Source organism: Schistocerca piceifrons, chromosome 10, assembly GCF_021461385.2.
Source record: "Schistocerca piceifrons isolate TAMUIC-IGC-003096 chromosome 10, iqSchPice1.1, whole genome shotgun sequence".
Classification (NCBI taxonomy): domain Eukaryota; kingdom Metazoa; phylum Arthropoda; class Insecta; order Orthoptera; family Acrididae; genus Schistocerca; species Schistocerca piceifrons.
Genome location: NC_060147.1, coordinates 106,464,833 through 106,477,896, shown reverse-complemented (window position 1 = coordinate 106,477,896; position 13,064 = coordinate 106,464,833). Strand labels below are relative to the sequence as shown.

Sequence of the window (13,064 nt, the reverse complement as noted above, 5' to 3'; positions counted from 1 at the left end):
CCGCAATATGGATGAATACTGGTTATTGTCCATTCACTGAATTCATCAGACAGTTGATGAAGAACACATGTCAGACTCCCATTTCCACTTGCACTTGCACTTGTGCAGCACTTGATGGAGCACTATAGTTTGACTACACCTGGCTCACCACTTCTTGCTTGACCAAGCCACTTCACAACCCAGAAACTGAAGATAGTTAAGCAGGAACTCTCATCAGTGCTTGCACAAGGAATCTTCTGTCCATCAAGCAGTAGTTGGTCACCATCCTTACATGTAGTTCCAAAAATTAATAATGGATGGTGTCCATGTGGTGATTATAGACAGGTTGACTCCTGAACCATTCCAGATATCCATCCAGTACCGCATATGGAATATTTTACGTTCAGCATCCACAGTAAGCACAACTTTTCTACATTGGATTTAGTCTATGCATTCTACCAGATACCTGTGGCACCGGATGACATTGCTAAGACTACCATCTGCACTCTGTTCAGACTATTTGAATTTACCTGAATGCCTTTTGGACTTTTTAATGCCGCCCAAACACATCAGTGGTTCATGGATGATGTCACATGTGACAGACTTTTGATATATGTATATCAACAATGTACTGGTCATGTCAAACTTGAAAACCAAACACCTGTCACACTTATGACATATCTTCACTTGTTTAAATGCACAGGGATTGCTCATCAACCCCTCAAAGTACACCTTCCGAGCAGCTGAAGTAGAGTTTCTACCCTATACTATCAATGCACAAGTCATATGCCCACTGCAAGAGAAAGTAGAAGCTATACTTAATTTTCCACAGCCTGCAACAGTTAAAGAACTATGACAATTACTTGGTGCAACAAATTTTTACTATCAGTCGGTTCACAATTTTGCCCTCCTAGCTGCATCAATGAAACAGTTCTTGCATGGTTCACCAAAGCCAAAGGACAACCTCCAGTGGAATAGTGAGACCAAGTTGGCATTTACCAAGCTGAAGTTACACTTTTAGTGCACCCATTTCCACATGCACCTCTCACCCTGAAAGTCAACTGCCTGCAACTGCAATTGGTGCTGCACTGCAACAGCAAATAGATGAGCACTGGCAATCCTTAACCTTTCTCAGAAAAAAAATTATCACTATCTCAACAAATATGGTCCACCTACGATTGGGAACTGAATGGTGCCTATGCTGCTATCAATGGTATGCATAACAGTACCAACACAGAATAACTAGTTTTATTATGTGAGATAGGTTAATTTAAAAAATTTGCCAGGTGTGAACAGCTCTCGTGAACTGAGAGCTCTGTGCCAACTTAGTTATGCACACAGACGGTTGATCCAACTGGGGAATCAAGAACTCCTATGATTTTTGCCTGTTATTGACACTGATACTGCCAAAATATTGGTTTTGGGAATTCCAAGACTTTTGAGGATGTTTTAAGTCAAATAATAAATGACAGAAGAAATATTACTTTATATGATATAATTAAAACAGCCACATGGGGTAGCTGTGCGGTCTGACACGTCTTGTTGCAGTTTGTGAAGCTACCCCATCGGAGGTTCGAGTCCTCCCTCGGGCATGGGTGTGTGTGTGTTGTCCTTAGCATAAGTTAGTTTAAATTAGATTAAGTAGTGCTTAAGCCTAGGGACCAATGACATCAGCAGTTTGGTTCCATAGTCCTTACCACAAAAATTTCTACTTAAAACGTCTTTCTCAGATGGACCAACTACATTAATGACCATGTGCCAATTTCACTTCTTTATTATTTGATCTTTTCTTTGCAGCTAGTACTCTTTCATCTGTTCACTATGGTTTTTTCTTCCTGTCTTCTGGCCACTGCAGACCAGTGTTTTCCTTTATTATACTCTGTAATCTTTCCATATTCAATACTCTTTTATTTTACATAGACATGTCGCTGTCAGCATCTGTCTCAATAGCTGTGCAGTCAGTGCGGCTGACTGCCACACGGAGGACCCAGGTTCAATTCCCAATACTGCCAGGGGTTTTTCCTCAGTGGGAGAACAGGTCACACTCAGTCTCATGATGCCTAGTTAGGAGCTGCTCTACGAAGTGGAAGAGGCTCCAGGTCACAAAAACTGATAACACCTGGGATAGTAGTGTGCTGACTCCACACGCCTCCATACCACATCTCATGATGCCACTGGCAGACGATGACAACAGCACTGATGGTCCTGAAGATAGAGTTTGCATTTTACTTATCTGTCAGTTGCTGCTTCACCTTTTATTTTATTTCTTTTGTAATTACTTTTCTGCTTATGGACCCAACTTCTTGTTGAATTTTTATCCCGCCAATATTTCTAGATTTTTCGGTTAATCTACTGCCATGAATTTGAAATAAATGCCCAAAAAATACTGGTCTACTAATAAATTTTATTAAAATAACTCACTAATGAAGCTAGTCTCACATGTTATGGAATCAAGGAGTCCAATCGTACACAGGCCATTAGAATAAAGTTCACATATTGCATTGGAGAGACATAACTTTCTGTAAAAGTGTGATCAACAGTGATTGAAATGGGCCCACTGTGTTTGTAAATGATATTACAAAAAATTATGTTTAGCAGCCTCATGGAAGAAAAGCTGCCAGTTGCATTGAAATATGTTGGTTCTTTTGTTTACGGGACTGAAAATATTCTTTCAAAATGACAGAAACTGTATGTAGTCGACTCAAATGTAACATACTATATCCCAATTAATACACGAGTTGCGTATTCACTGTCCACCAAGACAATGGACCATAATTTATTATATTTTAACCCGTGAAAACATTTGAAAAGAGAAGTCAATGGAAAAAAAAACTGTATCTATATGTACTGTTGTGTGTGTGTGTGTGTGTGTGTGTGTGTGTGTGTGTGTGTGTGTGTGTTTTACAAGTAATGCTGGAAATACATATGAAGAATTAACTACATTTACTTAATTAAAATCGTGTGTATGCTTTGTTTTAATTCACTGTTTTAAGAAGTACTGTGCATTCTCGGCCATTTCTCAGCACCGTACTTTGAGTGTACCACTCAAATAGCTGTAGCTCTGCACCACCACAAATTAATACATGTTTGAATAAACATTTTAACTGGAAACAACTGGAAACAACTGGAAACTGTCCAGTCTTAAGTTCAAAGAAATATTAACTTTTTTTCTGAAACATGTCTTTCAAGCAGTGATGTATGCTGACAATATTACATTTATCTCTCCCCATAAAGACAGAAATATTATGGAGCAATTGAACTCACTTATGATTGTGAATGTAACTTCTCAGTTTGTTTCAGGCAAATGAATTAATATTAAGCAACAGCAAAATTAGGAGGATAATATCCTCTCTAAAAGTTGCAACTAACAACTGTCATGGTAAAGACCCTGTCAAATTATTGGGTGTCTGGCTCAACATAAAACTGAACTGCAATGCTGACACAGATAACTTATGCAAAACTATCCTGTGTCTGTACCTCAAAGGAAATTAAAACCTGTCATAGTGGAAAACAACTATGTCTTGTGTACTGTGCCTTTTTCCGCAGACACCTCAACTATAGTATAATAATGTGTACTAATGTTGCTACAGTCAACAGAGTTTTAATTTGGCAGAAAAGAACAATCCAGTGCACATATTGTCCAAGAATGAACACTCCTCATGAAGTGTACTTCACAAAAAATCTCAGGCTGTAGATGCTTAACACCTTGATGTACACTTCGATCAGTTGGGATGAATATGAAACAAAATCATACATCAACGTTTGTAGAACTAGGGACAGAAACTCTTTCAGTATTCCCTGGGATATACTAACAAACACAAAAAAACTCTTGCATGTAGGATAATCTCTTATTAACCAGTCATCAAGTTGAATTAAACAGTTGGAAATTAAGGGTTTCAGAAGGGCAATATCCTCTTGGTTGAAAGAAAAAGCTTCCTGTATTGTTAATGAATTTGTAAATAATAATGTAAGTGAACTATTAACCTGCCCAGATAGCCACATGCATTAAACTGCCCAGTTCTGGCCCCATATCAAATCAGCCCAACACATTAACGATGGGGGCCAGTGTGTTGGCATGCACAGATGTAGTTATTAGGCAGTTTCTCTCATCCACCTATGTGGATATTGAAGTGGTACTCATGTCCCACCTCAGTTACATGATACACAAACATTTATATATATTTAAAAAAACTATTTCAGGCTAGAACATGGTATTCACACTAGAAGCGGACAGATGGGGTAGGCAAAGTCCATTCCAGGGGGAGTGGTGACATCATGAAGGGCATCTGGCCATCAAATTATCACTAACAATGCCCAAACCCATATAACAGTGCTGATCCCATAAAGATATGGAGTCCTGCTGTGGGCGTAGTAATTTGTGTTTGGGTGTCTATGTGATTGTATATGTGAATGTGTGTACTACTGCTATAAAAAGAACTAATGCTCAAAATATAGTGTGAATACTGCTTTCTGTTATGTGTTACTGTGCTCCATGCATTGATATGCTATAGGTGAGTGGTTGCCTTCACTAATTTTAGCCAATACAGCACATGTTTAACTGAGAAAGTCTTGCCCTGTACAAGTATGTAACTATAAAATTATGTACTGGTGAAGAACACCTGTATTTAAAAAGATATGGTACAATATATTACATGTATATGACAATGGATGATGTCTTGGAAAGCTTAAAAACTGCCTGCAGATTCAAAAAATAAAATAAATTACACTAAAAATACTCATAGTGTGTGTGTGTGTGTGTGTGTGTGTGTGTGTGTGTGTGTGTGTGTGTGAATGGCAAGGAAATGTTTGTGGGGAGAAAGGCAGTATGAGAAAAAGAAGAAAAGAATGTCAGTAAACGGATTACGGACTTGTGAACTAATCTGTTACAAAGCCATAGCAGGCAGAAGCACGCCTGAGTGCCTAAGTATGTTAACTTCAGTGCCTGAGTGGATAAGAAGTAAAGTGGCTTAGCTCTGACTTTGTCTATGTGTACAGGGAGCAACTGTGTGCCAAACCAAGTGTTACAATGTACCCATTTTTCAGAATTGGCTCAGTCCTTGGTAGGGTGAGTCACTTTGGAAACACCATCAACTGGTCCACTGTCTCAATACATGCACATCAAATAACAGTCTCCTGTTATTGTTTTATTAGGTATGACTGAATACGTCTGCTGTCATCTTCAAAATTCTCGACAGTTATTTTAATTTTACATTAATGCAAATGCTGTTCTTACAGTCACACATTTTAAAGGACCGGTGGAAACTTCGGATATAGAGGGGTGTAGAATACCAAATACACAATCAATACATAGAGTAACAACACTTTATAGAAGACAATGTACACACGACATCCACACTCCAGACGTAAACAGAGCACAATTCTTACTAAAGAGACAGAGAGAGAGAGAGAGAGAGAGAGAGAGAGAGAGAGAGAGAGAGTCTACAAAGTCACACTTGCTGGTCAGTGATATTGTTATTGTTGTTGTGGTTGGTAGCTGCCAAGAATAATGTCTCACTTAGCCTAATGAAGTAGTTTAACACAGTGAGAAGGAGCCACTAAGTATGACTGGGCAGACGGCATATTTTCGGGTGTGCTGCTGGCTTGATAATTCCAATTTGCTGTGCAATATTTTAACAACTCAGGCACCTGTTTTCAGAAGGAATTCTAAGCAGAGGTTTTTGCATGTTCTCACTATCTGGACTCCAAACAGACAGTGTTAAGCAAATATATTTTGACTTACACCCACTTCAATGGACATCTGCTTTTAAGTGCTTGTGTTCTTTTTAACACACATCCTTTCAGGGCTCTTGACTTTAGCATCAGTGACCATTTACAAAGGCTTAGCATATGGAATATGTTTTCATATGTGTGACTGGCTCACAGACATTTTGCGTTATATAAGAGGTAATCAAAAAGTTCCAGTTTGAGGGTGTAGCTGAAGTGTTTACGCAGTGTAGTACTATTGTGGTGCAGGCATATAACTGACAACATGTAGGTAAGGGGTTAATGCGACATTTATGTCTTTATGACATTCGTGTGATAAATGCAGAAATGTGAGCTTTGGTGACATCATTACCATATGTGTCCAAACAGAACCAACGTGCTGTTATTCCTTTCTTGACTACTGAAGGACAAACACTGGTATACATTTAAGAATGTAAATGGGGGCAGCACTTAAGTTGAAAACCACTGTTATGTTGTGGTGTGCAACTTCCTTACTAGTTGTGATGTGACGCAAGACACTGCTTGATCTGGAAGGGTAGCTTCATCCATTATGCCAACTTGAGTGGGAGACAGTTGAGCACCTGCCCTATAGTCCTGATCTCCCACCATGTGATTATTATACCTTCAGCCCCTTAACAAAGGCCTTAAGGGATTGACGATGCCTGTCAGACGAGGATGAGCAGCAGGCAGTTACAGACTTCTTCACTCAGCAGGACACGGTGTTTTACCAAATCTTCAGTCTAGTACACCAGTGGGATGATTGCCCCTGTGTTTGTGGTGATTTTGCCTTACTGGCATACTGGTTCTGGACTGTACAGCCTTCAGACAGAAACTTTTTGATTGCCCCTTTTGACCCAAGTAAGTTTTCCTAGATAGTGACTGTTCATCGGGGACAAAATTAATGTCACAAGTGCCATAGGAAATAGTAACAAAACTGGTACTAATCCTCTGTACATAAATTGTCTGTCAGGTATGGTGGGTAGCAATCTAAGACTGTACACTGGTGATGTTGTAGTGATGGGACAGTGTCATATTTGAGTGACAATGAGGGAATTCCCTATTTCTTGGATTATGTTAGAAGGAAGCATATTGGATACCTTACTACCAGGATATGTAACTACATTCTGAAATCTAGACAAGGAGGCAAAATCTACATGAAACTTATTTCTATGTCCTGTGTAACACCAGAAACCAAATATCTTCTCCTTAATGGTTATTTTGCTGATAATAAAAATCAATTTCAGCCGACCTGTTATACACACTGCCACAGTAATTGTAATCTTCAAATTCTTACCCTCACTTCCAAAACCATTTACTCCTTGATGACTTCTTTATAGTGTTGCAGAAACCAGTTTTACCTGAGCTGATGTGCAGAGATGCAATATGAGAGGGAAAAAATTATTTTAATGTAGACTTTTCTTCCTTGTCTAGAGTTCAGAATAAGGTTATGGTACTCTGCTGGTAAGATATTCAACAAGCTCTCATGTTAAGTAAAGCAAGAAATTGGGACTCCCTACCTATTCAAAAACAATTAAAAATTTAGCCACTCTTCCTGCATATTACCTGAACATTTAGGTCCAGGGATTGAAAAATTCTGTTGCCTACACGGCAAGCAGGAGCCTTTGTTATAAAGTTATGAGCTGACAAACACTGCATTGCCTGGGCATTTGTTTTGATAATTTTCTATTAGAAACAAAAGCAAAAAATAAACTCTGACATGCAACATCAAAAAAATATCACTTTCATGTATTTGTGAAAATATCTTTCAAACTATAAAGCAGTTGTACAAATAAATATGCAGAATGTACAAATGTATAAATACAGTATCCAAATTAAGAAACATAGTATTCAAAAGACAAATTCTCTGTAAATTTTATTTAACTCCGTGCTTGATTATATGCACTATATCTAGTTACATGTTCAACCAGCTGAGCGCAGCTGCTTTGCGAGTCCACAACACGATTATGTAAATGTCTCTATGGTAACACTTTTCCATAGCTCTGTAGATGGGTATTATTTTCACCTAAAGCCATTTGTGCTTCGCAGTTGAAACATGTCAAAAGTGCTGCCAGGTGCCAGGGCTTTATTTAAGTTGATTCAACTGTCCGAGTATTTTAGTAGTAAAGAATAAATGTATTAAAACTTCATGCATGATGCAGTATTTTTTTAACACATCTCAGTGCTCAGGACATCATATCTCTTGAACTGTGTGTTGTACAAGGGCAATAACAGTACGAATGGCATTGTTTGGACACATTTGGTAATGATGTCACCAAAGCTGTATGTACATTCAGTAATGTATGTGGATATTGTCTGTGAAATATGTTGTGTATACAATAGCAAAGAAGTAATAAATTTAAAGGTCATGTATGATGTGGCAGTTTTCCAGGCATCTCAGTGTTTATGATGTCTTATCTCTTTATCTATGGTCAGTGGGTGATTCTTACTTCCACGGGCATTGTTACCTGACAGCAAGGGATATGTGTTCCAAGTTTGGTTGAAATCGGTTCAGTTGTTTAGAAGAAGTGGAACATACTCACATCCATTTTATAATATGTATGGTTGGATATTTCAAGTAATTGTGTACCATAAACAAAACTCAGAATGTACAGTTGTAAAATAACATTCTTAGAAAAATACCATTATGAGCAGGTAAATATTAAGCTACTAATAGCACATGAACAAGAGATTTGTCATAAAACTGAGGAGTCAGCAAGTTTATTAGAGTAGAAGCTTCCTTACCAGTTTACTTGGTTAAATTTACAAGGCACAGGCATAAGAATAGCACTAAGCTGTATAGCAATAATTTATTGTTAGTACAGCATACTGATTAAATTCCTATGATGCCTTTATCTCATTATTATGTATGCCTTGGCTCACTCCACATTCCTGAATTTTCCCCTTCTTGATGGGATCTACTAAATGTGATGAATGAATGAATGAATGAATGAATGGATTACACTGGTGCACAGCTCCTGGTTTCCATACTGGGAAGACAGCAGCATTTATTAAGTCTGTCACCAGGCCCAGCATTTTGGTTGGGGGGACCGGGGAGGGCAGGGGGGGGGGGGGGGGGGGGGGCGGGGAGCTGAGGGGCAAGAAGTAATATCGCACTCTAGCAAACAGCTTAAACATTGTATCTTTCCATTTCATAATCAACTACTGAATAGCACCAGAGGCTAACTCTGAGATAATACTTAGAGGTTATCCATAAATGTCACAATTCCAAACACTAACGCAACAAATCATATTAAAAGATGCAGTCTTAATGCTTTTCATGTTTTCATTCCTAAACCCGAGATGTTTAATATTTTGTGTATGTTTGATCCACGGACTTTACGAGGTCCTGCATTAAAATACTGATGTTAGCAGTACATCATGAATCTTGTGCTGTGATAATGAGCTTTGAATGATAAATATTTAACAATAGACATAGAAAACAATCTTGCAATTTATTTGCTCATATTCTCTAACATATTCACATAACTAGAACCGGCAGAGAGAGAGAGAGAGAGAGAGAGAGAGAGAGAGAGAGAGAGATATGACCTGAATACGTAACATCTAAAATTATGGAATATGAGAGAGTCCTGGAATCTTTCAGAAAACAGAAAGGTAAATAAAAAAATTTGGAGAAAGCAGGACACAAACCAACAAACTTTGACTCCATAATTACATAAATGTATGGTCTACATTACTGTAACCTTCCATGTTTATATGTCTTACTTTTATCATCCCCTGATCATCAATACGCCATTTAATTATAACAGGTTAAAGCAAGAATGAGACATTTTTTATTTATCTTCAATGAGCCATTGCCTTGAAATGGTATTCTTTCATAACACACAAGTTATAAAATATAAAACTTCTTTAACCACCAAAATAATGTCTCCCATAATTTTCTTAAATAAATTGTACCAAACACGATGTGTTTCCAAGAGATACTTTGAAATGGGATATATTCATAGTATGTGAGCTGTATTATAAAATGCACCAAATATGGGCTTAAACTGATTAGGATGAAGTTCAATATGACATCTTGTAAGTCCTGCTTGTGATGTAAACATGATGTAGAAGTGATATAGGATGGCTAGGCTGAAATGGCCAAAACTTCGGGAGAACAACAAGAGATGTACTCATAGAAGCCATGCCCCAAACTTCTGCTGCATAGAGCTTAACTAGCATTTTGAGGCACAGCCTGAACTACTATCTATTCAAAAAATATCTGTCATTACCAACAATTCCATAAATACTGCCTGTCATTATGTAAAATCATGCTAAAAATATTTTAAACATGTCCTGGTAATTTGAATTCTGCAATCTGTTATTGAGAAATTTAGTTTAATATATATTTTGGAGCAGCTCTGTCACAGAGCGTTTGACTATCAGCCAATTCTCTTGAAAATAGCTACACAGCTGAAACTGTGCAATGTTGGAGAATCCACAATAGAAGGATATTTTAATCTAACTAGCAGTACTCAATGTGGGAGGCTGATGTCATTCAGAAAAATTAACATACCTTTTTCATAATGTGTCTTGTTACAGTTCTTGTTTTACTGTTTTTGCTTACAAAAACATTTGTTATTTTTCATAGATTGCTGTATGTGCTTCAGTACAATCACATGAGAAATCATGAATGCAAATTTGTTTGTTCAGTTGCAGTGTTCTGCAGAGTTGATCATAAATGAGAACAATCAGGAATACGAAATAAATCAACTTACACAATAACAGAGAGAAATAGCTATTGGAAAGTCATTCTCCAGGCTGTATCAATAATTGTCTGTCACAGACAGCACTGTCCTATTTGTGTTTGCAAAAGGCATACACAGAAACAACAAAGTAAGGAAATTACTGTTTTGAAAAAAAGATAGAACCTTCCTCACAAAATTCTGCAGAAAGCTTATGATATCCATTGAGACGGTATGAATGTTATCCCTAAAACAAAAAAAATGTTAACAGCAGGTTGGAATATTAACAACATACGGAAAAATAGATGGCAGTCATGTGTGTGTTAAGTGTGCTTGTTTGTGGGAATGAATGGGTGTGTTTTCTTTTCTGAAGAAGGCTTTGCTGAAAGTTACATGTGTAACTGTCTTTTTGTTGTGCCGTCTGCAGCTTAATGTGTTACCTTTGCAGCAAATAACAATGTGTCTTTTCCTTATATTGTTGTTATCCTCAAAACACTCATCAATCCTCATGTTCTTAAGACCCTACAAGGAGGAGGACCTTCATGAATGTGGTATGAGTTAACATAAGATAAGGTAACCAGAGGAACTTCATCTGTATAGACGCACATCACTATACTGCTTAATGCTATTCACTCATATGCCATCTACATATAATAAAGAGAATTATTAAGGAAGCTGCTATTCTGGAAAAGCTTCTGCCTCCTTAGTTTTTCTATGTAGTTCCTGTTTTAGTAGCTTAATACAGTGTCTGGGAGAATAAACAGCAGTATATAAAAAGAACAGCATTTTGAAACAGAGGAACAAATCTATTGAAATATGTATTGAAAACAAGGAAAAATATATGCTATTAAATATTATACACTGTTCACTTGGTTTTAAATGTAACACCATATGGGTGGTGGCTGTCATATTCTGTGCATTCCCCCATGCAGCAAATGAAAGCTTCTGTCACCCAATTAAGCATGTTTAATGGAGCTGCATATATCCTTTCCTTGAGTTAACCCACATTATGAAGATGCATAGCTTGTGCTTGACTCCTCAAGTATCCCCACAAGAAGAAGTCAGGGGCAGTCAAACTGAGGAAGCGTGCTGGCTAATGAACATCTCCAAGTCTGAAAACCACTCAACCAGGCAAACGATGCTGCAAGGTAATCACAGACTGGCAGGCCATATGAGCTATTGCACCATCCTGCTGGAGCTGTAATTATGTAGTTCTTCAATCTTCGAAGGATAAAGCCATTTAACATTTGGACATAGGGATTGCTAATAACCATCATTGCATGACCATGAATGTAAGCTATATGAAGCCACAACACACATTCACAACAGAGGAGCTTTTCATGCAGCTGAAAAGGATTACATTGGTTGCAAAGCACCCAGTACCTGTAATTTTTTTTTATTTACACCAGCGTCTAAATGAAAATGGACTTCATCCAACATCAGTGAGTTTTTTCACATCTGCAAGTCAACTACTAAAAGTTCCTGGAAATGCAATGCAATGGTTTGTTGTACAACTCTGTCTTGTTCGTTTAATCTGTGTTGTCACAAATGATGAGCTGTAGGGAATGATCTGACAAGGTTAATACCAAATCACGTCTGGTGGCAGAATGGTGAGGACTACAGTCAAGTACATGATGTGCTCCTCAGTCTGTTGTGTCCTTCATACCCGTGAACTTTTCTTCTTTGTATAAGACACAGTAGTCCTGAATTGTTGACCCATTGTACAATCGTGCAATGATCTGGGACTTTGTCATCTCCATTCCACTTGAAGTGGCAACAAGAGTCACTGAATTGTGATGAGAGATTCGTTACATCTGAAATACGACTCAGTGGTGAATTTCTGATGCTCTGAACTTCAAAATGACATAATCACAAATGGTTCTCTGTCCTCAGGGCAATGAGAACATACTTATTTCACACAGGTGCAACAGTAGCACCCTATTATGTGACATATCCTAGTATTCATTCTGCTGGATCACGTATTTACTTGGTTCCAATGGTACATTTCGAATAATTTTTTTATTGTAAATACTCTGTCTTATTTACACTACATTATTACATGTAACGCAGTCACTAATTCTTGCCATGTGACATACATGCCACGTAAATTTCTAATTTTCTTTTGAATTGGCTGCGGTTCCAAATTCATTTATTTATTTTGTATGGGAGCTTGTTGATATCTTAAGACCTGGGTAATAACTCCATTCTGAACTCTGGACAAGGGACCAAAGTCCACAAGAAAATTATGTGTGTGTTTTTTTTGCATTGTGACTGTATATATTGCAGCTCAGTGAAACTGCTTTTCACGATAACAAAAGCCATGGAGGAGTAAATGGATTGGGAAGTGAGTGCATAAATTTGAAGATTCTTAAAAAGGGGTTCTGCACCTACTTTGCATAATATTATTACCACTCACTTCTACTGAATCAACACTTTATTTAATTTCAGAGCATTACCACAGGGGATGATTGCATAAAACAAAAGGGTTCGATAACATACAATTAAGTCAATGTATATTTTTTTTTAAGATCAACAGAATAAGGGAGCCTTCTAAGGGCATAACGTGCTGGACTGAGCTTCTGGATTAATGTATCTATATGAGAAGGAAGACTCAGTTTCAGCTTGTTGTCCATCTGGAGACCCAGGGAACGTTGCAAACTGTGTTCATTCAGCATA

General features: G+C 37.7%; 1 protein-coding gene across 1 annotated transcript in view; it reads right to left on the bottom strand.

Moving 5' to 3' along the window:
* LOC124718926 (chaoptin) overlaps positions 1-13,064 on the bottom strand; it is a 241,022-nt gene that overhangs the window by 28,983 nt on the left and 198,975 nt on the right. The gene's annotated exons all lie outside the window — the stretch shown is intronic.